This window comes from Ranitomeya variabilis, chromosome 2 (genome assembly GCF_051348905.1).
Source record: "Ranitomeya variabilis isolate aRanVar5 chromosome 2, aRanVar5.hap1, whole genome shotgun sequence".
NCBI classification, from domain to species: Eukaryota; Metazoa; Chordata; class Amphibia; order Anura; family Dendrobatidae; genus Ranitomeya; species Ranitomeya variabilis.
In genome coordinates this window covers 533,718,841-533,733,239 of record NC_135233.1, presented here as the reverse complement: position 1 = coordinate 533,733,239, position 14,399 = coordinate 533,718,841, and the positions used below count along the sequence as shown (strand labels likewise).

The following is a 14,399-nucleotide window of genomic DNA, read 5'->3' as shown; positions in this document are numbered from 1 at the left end:
GTTTTTTCGCTATAAAAACGTGATAAAAACGCGAAAAAAACGCTAACATATGCCTCCTATTATTTACAGGGTATTCCGCATTTTTTGTGCAAATGTTGCGATTTTTTCCGCGAAAAAATCGCATAGCGGAAAAAAAAGCAACATGTTCATTAAAAATGCGGAATTGCGGGGATTCCGCACACCTAGGGGTCCATTGATCTGCTTACTTCCCGCACGGGGCTGTGCCCACGATGCGGGAAGTAAGCAGATTATGTGCGGTTGGTACCCAGGGTGGAGGAGAGGAAACTCTCCTCCACGCACTGGGCACCATATAAGTGGTCAAAAAATAAGAAATAAAATAAAAAACAGTCCTATACTCACCCTCGATGTCCAGCGCAGTGTTCCCGCCTCTGTGCTGCACGCTGGCTGGTTCCTGTAGCTGGTGTGCGGAGAAGGACCTTGCCGAATGACGTCACTGTCCTGTGATTGGTCGAGACCGCTCACGTGACCGTGACGTCATGGAAGGCCCTGCGCGCACACATCAGCTATAGGAATGGACGCCGGTGAGGAGATCTGATGTCTGCGGGTGAGTATAAGCATTTTTTTTATTTTTTTTATTATTTTTAAACGTTCTATCTTTTACTATAGATGCTGCAAAAGCAGCATCTATAGTAACAAGTTGGTCACACTTGTCAAACGCTATGTTTGACAAGTGTGACCAACTTGTCAGTCAGTTTTCCAAGCGATGCTACAGATCGCTTGGAAAACTTTAGCATTCTGCAAGCTAATTACGCTTGCAGAATGTTAAAAAAACGCAAAAAAAACGGAAAAAAAACGCAAAAAAAAAAATGCGGATTTCTTGCAGAAAATTTCCGGTTTTCTTCAGGAAATTTCTGCAAGAAATCCTGAACGTGTGCACATACCCTCAGGCTAGCAGAGGCAGGGTCTGGTAGGTGAACTGTCAGGCTAGATAACGCACTGTACTACATAAATCATGCAGCATATTATAAATTTGATCATGTAATTATCGTGCAAGAAAGAAAAGCTTATATTGCCATGTTCTTATTGACCTGAACAATCAAACTATATTGTTCTTCATCACACATTGTGAATGTCGCTAACATATGAAAAACTATTCTAAAAAGTTAAGGCTCAGATTTTTTTGTTTGTTGTTTTTTTTAGAAAAAAGCTACACATAAATTGGGTATTACTGGAATCGTGCAAAACAGAACAATGAAGTTAACATTTCAATTATACTGCACAATGAACGTTTGTAAAAATAAGCTACAAAACGATATTACATTTAAAGGAAAGCGGTCACCATTAAAAGTAACACTATTAACCTGCAGATATGGGCGCTGGTTCAGTCACGGCTCTGTACTGATGTAACCTGCGGTTACAGGAGCTGCTTTCTATAAACTGAGCCCACGCCAGTGCCGCGCCCATGGCTGAAAGCAGAATGCAGCTGGGAGGAAGAAAGTTCATTTTCTCCCCGCAGCATTCGGTTACGGGCAGGCAGATTAATAACGCTATTAACCTGCTGACTAACCCCATATCTACAGGTTAAGAGCACTTTTTTCTGGTGACAGGTCCCCTTTAAAAGTTTTTGTTCATGGCTAATAGCTAGAAAATATACCAAAAATTATATTAGCGAACAAAACATTGTATGTACCAAAAAACAGCAGTAAACAAACAAACAAAAAAAAAACCACTACAGCAATAAAACTACAGCTACAATGACAGAAAAATGCTACACTTATGTCTCAGAATACGAGGCTACAAAAACAAGTTATTTTTCCCAATTGTGTTTTTATTGTATGAAAGTAATAAGACAAATAAAAACAGAAATCTGGTATTTCCATAATCATGCTGCCCCATGGCAAACTAAACAAAATAAAAAAACCAACAACAGGGGCAGAATAATTTGTTCAGTTCCAAATGGAAAGACTGCTGAGTGATGAGAGTGCACACACGGTCACGAGTCCCCTGCAGGCCCTGGGCCAGCGGGCAGTCATGTGACCGCTTGTAGACAATCCGCATTCTTGGGGTCATGTGCCATCTGGTCTCATCAGACTTCTCTCAACTGAGAGAAGCTGGATGAGTTTTGTCATGTGACCACAAGTATACAAATTGCTTACATGATCACCCACTCGCTTGTGGCCGCACACCGTCACATTTCAGACTTTTTCATTTCAGACTGGACAACCTCCTTTAATTAAAGAGGTTATCCACTACTTTTACACTGATGGCCTCATCCGACCAGCTGTTATCGGGGGCCGCCGGTCGGAGACACTTATTTGCAGAGCTGGCCGTCTACTTGTAGTGGCCGGGGCTCGTTACTGCACATCCGCCTCCTATTGACTTGCATAATAGGTGGATGTGCAGTGGTGGCCACTACTAGTAGATGGCCAGCTCTTCAAGCAAGCATTTCAGGCTGGGGGCCACCACCGCCGCTAACAGCTGACCGTTGGGGATTATTAACCCCTTCATGACCCAGCCTATTTTGACCTTAATGACCTGGCCATTTTTTGCAATTCTGACCAGTGTCCCTTTATGAGGTAATAACTCAGCAACGATTCAACGGATCCTAGCGATTCTGAGACTGTTTTTTCGTGACATATTGGGCTTCATGTTCGTGGTCAATTTAGGTCGATAATTTCTGCGTTTATTTGTGAAAAAACGGAAATTTGGCGAAAATTTTGAAAATTTCACAATTTTCACATTTTTAATTTTTATTCTGTTAAACCAGAGAGTTATGTGACACAAAATAGTTAATAAATAACATTTCCCACATGTCTACTTTACATCAGCACAATTTTGGAAACAAAATTTTTTTTTGCTAGGATGTTGTAAGGGTTAAAATTTGACAAGTGATTTCTCATTTTTACAACAAAATTTACAAAACCATTTTTTTTTTTTAGGGACCACCTCACATTTGAAGTCAGTTTCAGGGTTCTATATGGCTGAAAATACCCAAAAGTGACACCATTCTAAAAATAGAATTATTCTTACCGTTAATTCGGTTTCTAGGAGCCTTCCACGACAGCCACCAGGAGGTTGTCTCCATACCCTAATGGGGGACAGGAAGCACGAGAGGTTAAAAGCCCCTCCCACCTCCCATTAACCAGTGACTTACAACTGAACCCACAGCACCGCTTACCTTTTAGGTTCTCAGAAAAAAATTATCCAAGAACATCGGGAGGGAATTAATGCTGTCGTGGAAGGCTCCTAGAAACCGAATTAACGGTAAGAATAATTCTATTTTCTCTAGTAGCCTTCCACGACAGCCACCAGGAGGAATGCCAACCAATTCTGTATTTAGGGAGGGACCACAGCCTGAAGAACCTTTCGGCCAAAGGCAAGATCCCGGTTGGACCAGAAGTCCAATCTGTAATGCTTAGTAAAAGTGTGCAAGGAAGACCATGTTGCTGCCCTGCAAATCTGCTCTGTTGAAGCACCAGCCCTTTCAGCCCAAGAGACAGACGTAGATTTGGTGGAATGAGCTTTTAGGCCCGCAGGAATAGCAATATTCTGAGTTAGGTATGCTTCAGTAATGGCTTTCTTTATCCAGTTGGCGATGATACTCTTCGCTACCTTCTTGCCCTTGTTTCTGCCAGAAAGATGAACGAAGAGATTTTTGTCAATCCTGAACGATTTAGTATGTTCTAAATAGTACAACACTATACGTCGTACATCCAAAGTATGAAATGTGTGTTCTTCCGGATTTGAAGGATTGTGACAGAACGATGGGAGAACTATATCCTGTGATCGATGAAACTCTGACACTACCTTCGGGAGAAAACATGGATCAGGTCGGAACACGATGGAGTCATCTCTTATGGTAAGATAAGGCTCTCTAACTGAAAGGGCTTGTATTTCTCCCACTCGTCTTGCAGTAGAAATTGCAACCAAGAAGGCCGTTTTGCAGGACAAAAGTTGCGAGGAACAAGATGATAATGGCTCAAATGGAGGAGCCGTAAGGCCCTTTAGAACTATGTTTAAGTCCCATGATGGTACAAAAATTTGTTTTCTTGGACAATGCCTTGATGCTGCGACCATAAACCTCTTTATCCAACGATGACTTGCAAGGTCTTGATCGAAGACAGAGCTCAAGGCTGACACTTGAACTTTCAAGGTACTTGGCTTCAGCCCCAACTCCAAACCTTTTTGCAAAAAATCTAATATCTGTGAGATATTAGGATGGAAAGGGTCAGGATTATGAGGATGACACCACGAGGAGAATCTATTCCATATTTTTCCATATATGGCGTTGGTAATAGGTTTTCTAGACTTCTGTAGGGTAGAGATTACCGACTGTGAAAGGCCTTTAGCCCTTAGTACCTGGGCTTCAATAGCCAGGCTGCCAGATTGAACCTTCGTGGTTCCGGATGATAAAAGGGGCCTTGGCGGAGAAGATCTTCTGCTTGAAGAAAAACTGGACCATCCACCTTCAGTTCTTTTATGAGGTGGTACCAGCTTCTTTTCGTCCATGTCGGCGCTACTAGGATAGTTTGGACTTGATCGTCCCGGATCTTCCGGAGGGTCTTCGCCAGTAACGGTATTGGAGGGAATGCGTACGCTAGATGAAACCTCCATGCGTGAGCGAAGGCGTCTACTCCTTGAGACCTGTCCTTGGGGTTCAGGGAGAAGTAGTTCTCGACCTGTGCATTCTGACTTGACGCTAGAAGGTCTATATCGGGAAGTCCCCATCTGTCTGTCAACATTCTGAAAATGTCCGCCTTCAGGCTCCATTCTCCTGGATGCAAGTCGTGACGACTTAGGAGATCTGCATGAATGTTCACTGACCCTCTGAGGTGTATTGCTGATAGTGAGAGGAGATGTTTCTCTGCCCAGCAAAATATTCTGTTTGATATTGCTCTCAACTGGTTGAACTTTGGACTTCCCTGGTGTTTTAGATGCGCAACAGTCGTCATATTGTCCGAATAAATTCTGACATGTTGACCTATAATGAGACTGCTGGCCGCCAGGAGGGCCCTCTCCACTGCCATCAATTCTCTGGAGTTGGAAAAACTAGAACTTTCTCCTTGATTCCAGTGACCCTAGAATGGGATCTGCGAGACAACTGCTCCCCAACCTTTTTGACTGGCATCCGTTGTCACCGTGATCAGAGGATCTTGTACCCAGTCTACTCCTTTTAGCAGGTTTGATTGGATCGCCCACCAGGTTAATGAGACCTTTACCTTCCCATGAGTGTATATTCTTCTGTTCAGGGAATTTGGATTTCCGTTCCAGTTCCCTAAGATGTGTGCCTGCAGTACTCTTGAGTGGCTTTGAGCCCACTGGACTGATTGTATACAGGCCGTCATTGACCCCAGGAGAGACATTGCAGCCCGTAGAGTCGGAGAACGTTGTTTTTTGAAGTCTGAGACTTTGGAAATCAGGTTTATTCGGTGTTCCTCTGGTAGGAAAGATTTCTGATTCTCTGAAACCAAGAGGACCCCGAGGAATTTCCTCACCTTTGATGGTGACAGTTGAGACTTTTTAGATTTGGTATCCAACCCAAATCCTGCAAAATGTTCAGAGTTTTGGAAATTCTCTGATTGAGAATTTCGGCGGAAGAACCAATTAATAGAAGGTCGTCCAAGTACGGCACTATAGCGATGTCTTGGCTCCTGAAATGGGCTACTGCTTCTGCCATGACTCTGGAAAACACCCTTGGGGCTGAGGAGATGCCGAAGGGGAGAACATTGTATTGGAAATGTAAGATTTTTTGATTGAATTGAACCGCAAATCTTAGGTATTTCCTGTGGCGAGGATGCATTGGAATATGGAAATAGGCATCCTTGAGGTCTATTGTTGCCATATATGATTGAGGAGCTATTAGAGGGATGGCTGTTTTTACTGACTCCATCTTGAACTTGCGGTAAGTTATATATTTGTTGAGAGCTTTCAGATTTATTATAATCCGAGATTGCCCAGAAGGCTTTTTTATCATGAAGATACGGGAATAGTGCCCTTTCCCTTGCTCGTTCACCGGGACCGGGGAGATAGCTCTCGAGTCTAGCAAGTCCTGAATTCCAGCCATCATCAGCTTCTGGGTCTCCCGAGATGACGGGGAGGTGACTCTTACGATCCTGGGGGGAGGTGCATCGAACTCTATCAGAAGCCCCTGTTGTATAACACCGACTACCCAGGGGCTGTTGGAGATATTCTGCCAACTGTGAGCGAAGTTCGAAAGCCTCCCCCCCACCGGATCGGAGTCATTGTTTTTCTTGTTGAGTTTGCTGGGGAATAAGGATGTTTTTAGGCTTCCCCTTAGCATAACTCCACCTCCCGGTTTTTCCTTTCCCTTTTCCCTGGGAGGGCTGGGACTGGGAGGCTCGAAAAAAACGCTTCCTGGGAGGCCTCTGTTCAGGAAGAGTTTTCTTTCTGTCTGTGGCTTTCTCTAAGATGTCATGTAATGAGGGCCCAAACACATAGTCACCCTTAAAGGGAATGGAACATAGTTTTATTTTGGAAGTGACGTCTCCGCTCCACATTTTTAACCAGAGAGCTCTTCTGGCTGAATTTGTCTGGACCAAGGACCTGGCTGCCACCCGGATAGATTCCAGTGAGGCGTCTGCGAGGAACCCAGTCGCTCTGTGTAAAATAGGCAGGGAGTCCAGAACTTCTTCTCTCGGAGTACCCTGAGAGATGTGGTTTTCTAGCTCTTCTATCCAGCAGAAGAGGGAGCGGGCCACACAGGTGGATGCGATGTTGAATCTGAGGGCTGAGGTAGACGTCTCCCAGGATTTTTTGATTAGGCTCTCAATCTTTCTATCTAAGGGGTCCTTTAACTCGAACGGCAAAGCCGTTTTTTTAGCCACTCTAGCCACCTGAACATCAATTTTTGGGATGTTCCATTTTATTGCGTCCTCATCAAGAGGAAACCGATGTTTAAAGTCTGGAGAAGTTGTCAGACGTTTTTCCGGCAATTCCCATTCATTATTAATCATGTCTATTATGCTTTTATGGACGGGAAACCCAGGTTGTTTTTCAGTATGTATACCGAAAAGTTCGTCCTGTATAGACTGAGGAACTGACTCCTCTTTTAGCCCCATGGTGTTCCTCACTGCAGATACCAATTCCTCAATGTATTCAGAGGAAAAAAGATATTTCCTAATTTCCGCAGATTTATGGGGTAACACATCCTCCCATTTGACAGAAGAGGACGTATAAGATCCCTCAGACTCTGACTCAGAATACTCCTGGATTTTTCTCTTTTTGGGGAGAGATGGACCAGGTGAGGATGGTGGTGGCGGCGATGGAGGTGGGGCGAGCGTGGCCAGAGAGATCTGAACCTCCTGCCTAACCAGGGAGCGGATTTCCTTAATTAATGAAGGGTGTTCCGCCCGGACAATTTTATCCGTACAAGGTTGGCACAACTTTTTCTCCCAATCTAGTGGCATTTTCACATTACAGGTAGCACATTTGCGTTTGGTAATGTTTTTAGGGCCAGACTTGAGTCCCTGCAAAGAGAGAGGAAGCGGTGTAAGAAGGTGTATATAAAACTACCTTAGAATGGGACCCATCTCTGCCACACTTACTAGGGGTTGAGGAGCGCTGGGCTCTGCAGCTGCAGGGCAAGACGAATCCATGCTTACAGCAGGCTTACCTGAGACGTCTTCGCAGCTTATATAGAAAATAAGCCTGCACCAGCGCGAGGCAATTCGCCGCCCCTCCCCTTCCGCAGTCCCAGGCAGGCGTGCAAGGATGCAGCGTGCCTCACACGCCGTTCGGTGATCCATAGTGCTGGTCTGTCGCTCCTGTGCAGGAGCGCCGACCCGGAAGTGGAGGATCACCTGACTTCCGGGTCGCCGAACAGCGTGCGTCAGGAGGGGGAGACGCTGGAGAGCTCAGGGAGGCCTCCGGGATGGGCTCACCGGCCAGCTTTGTCCCCGCAAGAGGACCGGGAACGCGGTCCCAGAATCCAGGGGAGACGGGAGGCACAGCGCAGGGGAAGCCCCGAGGGACCCGACCATTAGTGCACGGCAGAATAGAAATACAGGTACACTGCTCAGAGCCGCCGCTGCAGCGCACCAGAAACCTCTCCATGCCCCATGGGGGACAGGAAAGACACTGGTTAATGGGAGGTGGGAGGGGCTTTTAACCTCTGGTGCTTCCTGTCCCCCATTAGGGTATGGAGACAACCTCCTGGTGGCTGTCGTGGAAGGCTACTAGAGAAAACTGCACCCCTCAAGGTGCTCAAAACCATATTCAAGAAGTTTATTAACCCTTCAGGTGTTTCACAGCAGCAGAAGCAACATGGAAGTAAAAAATGAACATTTAACTTTTTAGTCACAAAAATGATCTTTTAGCAACAATTTTGTTATTTTCCCAAGGGTAAAAGGAGAAACTGGACAACGAAAGTTGTTGTCCAATTTGTCCTGAGTACGCTGATACCTCATATGTGGGGGTAAACCACTCTTTGGGCGCAAGGCAGGGCTTGGAAGGGAAGGAGCGCCATTTGACTTTTTGAATGAAAAATTGGCTCCAATCTTTAGCGGACACCATGTCGCGTTTGGAGAGCCCCCGTGTGCATAAACATTGGAGCTCCGCCACAAGGGACCTCATTTTGGAAACTAGACCCCCCAAGAAACTTATCTAGATGCATAGTGAGCACTTTAAACCCCCAGGTGCTTCACAGAAATTTATAACGCAGAGCCGTGAAAATAAAAAATAATTCTTCTTTCCTCAAAAATGATTTTTTTATCCCGGAACTTTTTATTTTCCCAAGGGTAACAGGAGAAATTGGACCCCAAATGTTGTTGTCCAGTTTCTCCTGAGTACGCTGATACCCCATATGTGGGGGTAAACCACTGTTTGGGCACATGCCGGGGCTCGGAAGTGAAGTAGTGACGTTTTGAAATGCAGACTTTGATGAAATGCTCTGCGGGCGTCAAGTTGATTTGCAGAGCCCCTGATGTACCTAAACAGTAGAAACCCCCCACAAGTGACCCCATTTTGGAAACTAGACCCCCAAAGGAACTTACCTAGATGTGTGGTGAGCACTTTGAACCCCCGAGTGCTTCACAGAAGTTTATAACGCAGAGCCGTGAAAATAAAAAATCATTTTTCTTTCCTCAAAAATAAATTTTTTAGCCCGCAATTTTTTATTTTCCCAAGAGTTACAGGAGAAATTGGACCCCAAAAGTTGTTGTCCAGTTTCTCCCGAGTACGCTGGTACCTCATATGTGGTGGTAAACCACTGTTTGGGCACACGTCCGGGCTCGGAAGGGAGAGAGCACCATTTGACTTTTTCAACACAAGATTGGCTGGAATCAATGGTGGCGCCAAGTCGCGTTTGGAGACCCCCTGATGTGCCTAAACAGTGGAAACCCCTCAATTCTAACTCCAACCCTAACACACCCCTAACCCTAATCCCAACCCTAACCACAACCCTAACCCCAACACACCCCTAACCCTAGTCTTAACCCTAATTCCAACCCTAACTAATTCCAACCCTAACCCTAAGGCTATGTGCCCACGTTGCGGATTTGTGTGCGGATTTTTCTGCACCGTTTTTGAAAAATCTGCCGGTAAAACGCACTGCGCTTTACCTACGGATTTACTGCGGATTTCCAGTGTTTTTTGTGTGGATTTCACCTGCGGATTCCTATTATGGAGCAGGTGTAAAACGCTGCGGAATCCGCACAAAGAATTGACATGCTGCGGAAAATACAACGCAGCGTTTCCGCGCTGTATTTTCCGCACCATGGGCACAGCGGATTTGGTTTTCCATAGGTTCACGTGGTACTGTAAACGTGATGGAAAACTGCTACGAATCCGCAGCGACTAATCCGCAGCGACCAATCCGCTGCGGATCCGCAGCCAAATCCGCACCGTGTGCACATAGCCTAATTCTAACACTATTTCCAACCCTATCCCCAAGTGCAACCCTATCCCCAAGTGCAACCCTATCCCTAAGTGCAACCCTATCCCTAAGTGCAACCCTACCCCTAACCCTACTCCTAATGGAAAAACAAAAAAATATATATTTTCTGTACTTTATTATTGTCCCTACCTATGGGGATGATAAAGGGGGGTTTATTTACTATTTTTTTTTATTTTGATCGCTGTGATAGAACTTATCACAGCGATCAAAATGTACAGGGAACGAATCTGCCGGCCGCTTCGGCGGGCGCACTGCGCATGCGCCCGCCATTTTCCAAGATGGCGGCGCCCATGCGAGAAGACCGAGGACACCAGGAGGGACACCGGGACTAGGTAAGTATGGGGGGGTGCGATCGGACAGCGGGGGGGGGGGCGGAGGGAAGGATGGGGAGGGTCGGAGGGGAGAGGAAGGTGCTTAGGACAGGACGGAGGGGTAGGGAAAACTGACGGCAGCTGCAGATCGCCGTCAGTCGGTGGGGGGGCCAGATTGGGGTCTCCAGCCATGGCCGATGCTATGGCAGCATCGGCCATGGCTGGATTGTAATATTTCACCAATTTTCATAGGTGAAATATTACAGATTGCTCTGATTGGCTGTTGAAAGTGAAACAGCCCATCAGAGCGATCGTAGCCACGGGGCTTTGGGCGAAGCCACCCCCCCTGGGCTGAAGTACCACTCCCCCTGTTCCTGCATGTCGGGTGAAATTGGAGTTAACCCTTTCACCTGGCCTGCAGGGACGCGATCCCTCCATGACGCATATGCTGCGTCACAGGTCGGATTGGCACAGGTTTTCATGACGCATACGCTGCGTCAAAGGTCGGGAAGGGGTTAAGGTATTAGGTTACGTGTGCAGAGGGCGCATAAGCAGGAGAATTTCTGCCCTATTTTTCTTGATGGAGAATGTATGGAGCATTAATGTTTCCACGGTCAGTAATGGCAGCGCTTTGGACGCAGCACATGTCTGCTCCATCCAACCGGTTTTTGTACGCATGGTGATTCGGCATGGGTTCACTGAACTGTGCGGAATCACCGCATCCTATACATTGGACGGTGATATTTATCTAACGGAGATTGAGCATCTCCACAAGATAAATAGACATACTGCGGTCTGCAAAGATGCGCCGCAGGTAAGCCGGAAGTGTCCCTGCACGCATAGTGGAGATGGGATTTCATAAAATCCCATCCACTATGCTGTAACATCTGCAGCGTTTACTGACCGTGGAAACATACCCTCACAGTAGCAGCATCATTAATGAGATTTTAAAAATATCTGCAACGCAAAATGGGCTGAGGAAGCGGATCTGAAGCTATGGACAGGAGGACTCAATGTAAAGGGTGACCTGTGCAGCAAATCTGCATCACATCCACAGCATACTCGTTCCTTTGGGATGACCGCAGACGAAAGCTATGCTCTAAAACTAAGAGCAGCCAGACCAAACGGCTCATTAGCATGGGGCCGCTTCCTAATACCAGCAGGTCTACATACAAGTCTAACATGTATGGGACCTTTGAGGGATCCAGCAAGTCAGATTTAGGACTGCCAATCCTTTTGTTCTCGGCGACATAAGGCGCCATAAGATAAGTCTGGCAACAGATCTCTCCTAGAAAACACAGGAGCGTTCAGCAAAGCAAGAACTCCTGTGTATTGGGGAGTCAGCCAGAAGCTATGGACGGTGTATGGAGCCCCTTGGACATCTCCACATGTTTAATTTTAACAGGTACGGTTTTGGAAAGTAATTTTGCAGAAACGCACTATATAGACTTAGTGCCAGGATCAATGCTGAAAACCGGCAAAGAAATGAAGAGTATTGTAATGTGGTTGGTTATTGAAGAACGCTATGTGAAGCCAACACTGAACAACTCATGGCTTCATATTACAAGATCTCACCATTTCCTCCCAAAACTGAACATTTTATCAGATAAAACAGTTTCCTCCAAACCCAATTATAGAAAAATGAGAATTAAGAACTCAAGATCTGCATTGGACATGGCATGCACATTAGTGGCTGTAACTACCCTGCCAGATGCGTATCCATTGAGGAGTGCTCTATTCACCCCAATTGCTGAAATATGCTACTGGAACCACCTTTATCCTGTCTGATACACAGGAACCGGTTTCCACTCCACTGTAAAAAGTAGGTGCTGAGATAAATCTATGACATTACATGTCTACTAAATGTGACCCCCTATATTTAACTATTTAAAGGGAACCTGTCACCACTTTTCTGTCCTACAAGCTAAAATATCATTTTATTCAGTGTGAGCTATGCATTCCCTAAATTTTTTTTTTAACCCGCTGACTCCCCCATGTATCACCAATAAAAACCTTTAAGGCTGTGCGCACAACTTCAGGATTTTTCACTTATTTTTTCACAGTTTTTCGCTATAAAAACGCGATAAAACCGCGAAAAACACGCATACATTAAGCAACCTATTAGAATGCAATCCGCAATTTTTGTGCACATGTTGCGTTTTTTTTCCCCGGCGGAATCGTGGGGATTCCGGAAAAAAACGCAGCAAGTTCATTCTTTGTGCGGAATCGCGGGGATTCCGCACACACAGGAATGCATTGATCTCCTTACTTCCCGCATGAAGTAAGCGGATCATGTGCGGTTGGTACCCAGTGTGGAGGAGAGGAGACTCTCACCATATACCTGTAAAAAAAAAAAAGTTATTTAAAATAAAAAATCGTGATATTCTCACCTTCCGACGGTCCCGGCAGCCTTCCCGCTCCTTGCAATGCTTCCGTTCCCAGGGATGCTTTGTGGCAATCACCTGTGATGACATAGCGGTCTCGGGTGATGCCATGTCATCTGGGGTCATTGCCGGGAGTCATTACTGGGAACGGGAGCATCGCGAGGAGCGGGAACGCTGCGGGGAACGTCGGAAGGTGAGAATATCACGATTTTTCATTTTTTTAAAATTATTTTTAACATTCTATCTTTTGCTATTGATGCTGCATAGGCAGCATCAATAGTAAAAAGTTGGTCACACTTGTCAAACACTATGTTTGACAAGTGTGACTAACCTGTCAGTTTTCCAAGCAATGCTACAGATCGCTTGGAAAACGCTAGCATTCTGCAAGCTAATTACGCTTGTAAAACGCTAGTGTTTAGTGGGAAAACGCATGCCAATTCCGCATGCGTTTTACCCAGGGCACAGTTTGGGAATTGCTGCGGAAATTTCCACGGAAAATCTGGACGTGTGCGCATAGCCTTATATTTCTCCCGCAATGTATGCCAATAGGGTCTGTCTGGTCTGATGGGCGTGGCTTTGGGTCACTCACCCCACCCCTCTCCTCGGTTGCCGCACACAATCCTTGGTGTGGATGGCACAGATCGCTGTGAGACATCGCGCCCGCACAGTCAAATGGTTTCTCGTGAGTGACCCAAAGCCACGCCGACCGGACGGACCCTATTAGCATACATTGCGGGAGAAATATAAAAAGGTTTTCTGAGTGATACATGGGGGAGTCAGAGGGTTACATAAGTTTTTAGGGAATGCAGAGCGGACACTGAATAAAATGATATTTTTAGCTGGTAGGACAGTAAAGTGGTGACAGGTTCCCTTTAATATCCTCACTCATTCTCAGGATCAGTGGGGTTCCTAGTCTAATCCCCACCAATCATAAAATAATACCATATTCTACCCACTTTATCTCGTTATACAATGGAAAAACCCCACCAGAATAACAACCATTTTCTTTCAAAAAGAAGAGTAGTCAGAACTACCTAATGTAAAATCCAGACACAACAATTTAGCTTTCCCCTCTAGGCGAGCAGGAAGTAAAGGGATGTTTCAGTATTTTTAGATTAAGTATAGGTCATCAATATAACATCAGTGGGGAGCAGTGTTTCAACAAGGTAACACCAGGCCGCTAGTGTGAGCAACCTGTGTGGCCTAAGTGTGCTACCATGTCCTGCTGGGTCTCCGGCCTTGTCTCCCACCAAGCAAAACATGGACGTCAATGGTCAGCAATTACACAGGGATCTGCCAGTAGTGGATCTTGATGATTTGCCCAAGTGCATTCAGTATGGCAGAACAACCCTCGCCAGAAATAACCTCATATGTAACATACCACGATGTGTGCTTATTCCTGTGAGTGAATAAAAGATGTTGTGAAATTTTGTTTTGCAATTTTTCCCTATTTGCATATTAACATGTCTATCAATCCTGCAATTTCCATAATTCAACGACTTTTCCTTCTTAAGGTAAGTTCACACAGGGTGTTTTTTCAGTGTTTTCTTTTTTTCTGCAGCAAAACCTGATCTATTGGCAGGAAAGAAAATGCAGAAAAAAAATGTTTTCCTTGGTTTTTCGTGCGGTGGTTTTGGCATGCTAAATTTGTCTCTTGTGCATGCTGATAAAATTAAGTGTTGGAAAAAAAAGTCCTATTACATAGAGTCAGATTTTGGCACAAAAAAAAGCAGCAAAACATATCTGTATTTTCACCACCCATTCAAGTCAATGGGTGAAAAACGCTGAAAAAAATGCTGAAAGTAGTAACATTATTATTTATTTAAAACA

General features: G+C 45.4%; 1 protein-coding gene across 3 annotated transcripts in view; it reads right to left on the bottom strand.

The window, feature by feature from the left end:
• The window catches only part of HIPK3 (homeodomain interacting protein kinase 3), a 339,043-nt gene that overhangs the window by 152,497 nt on the left and 172,147 nt on the right, over nucleotides 1–14,399 (bottom strand). The window lies entirely within an intron of this gene.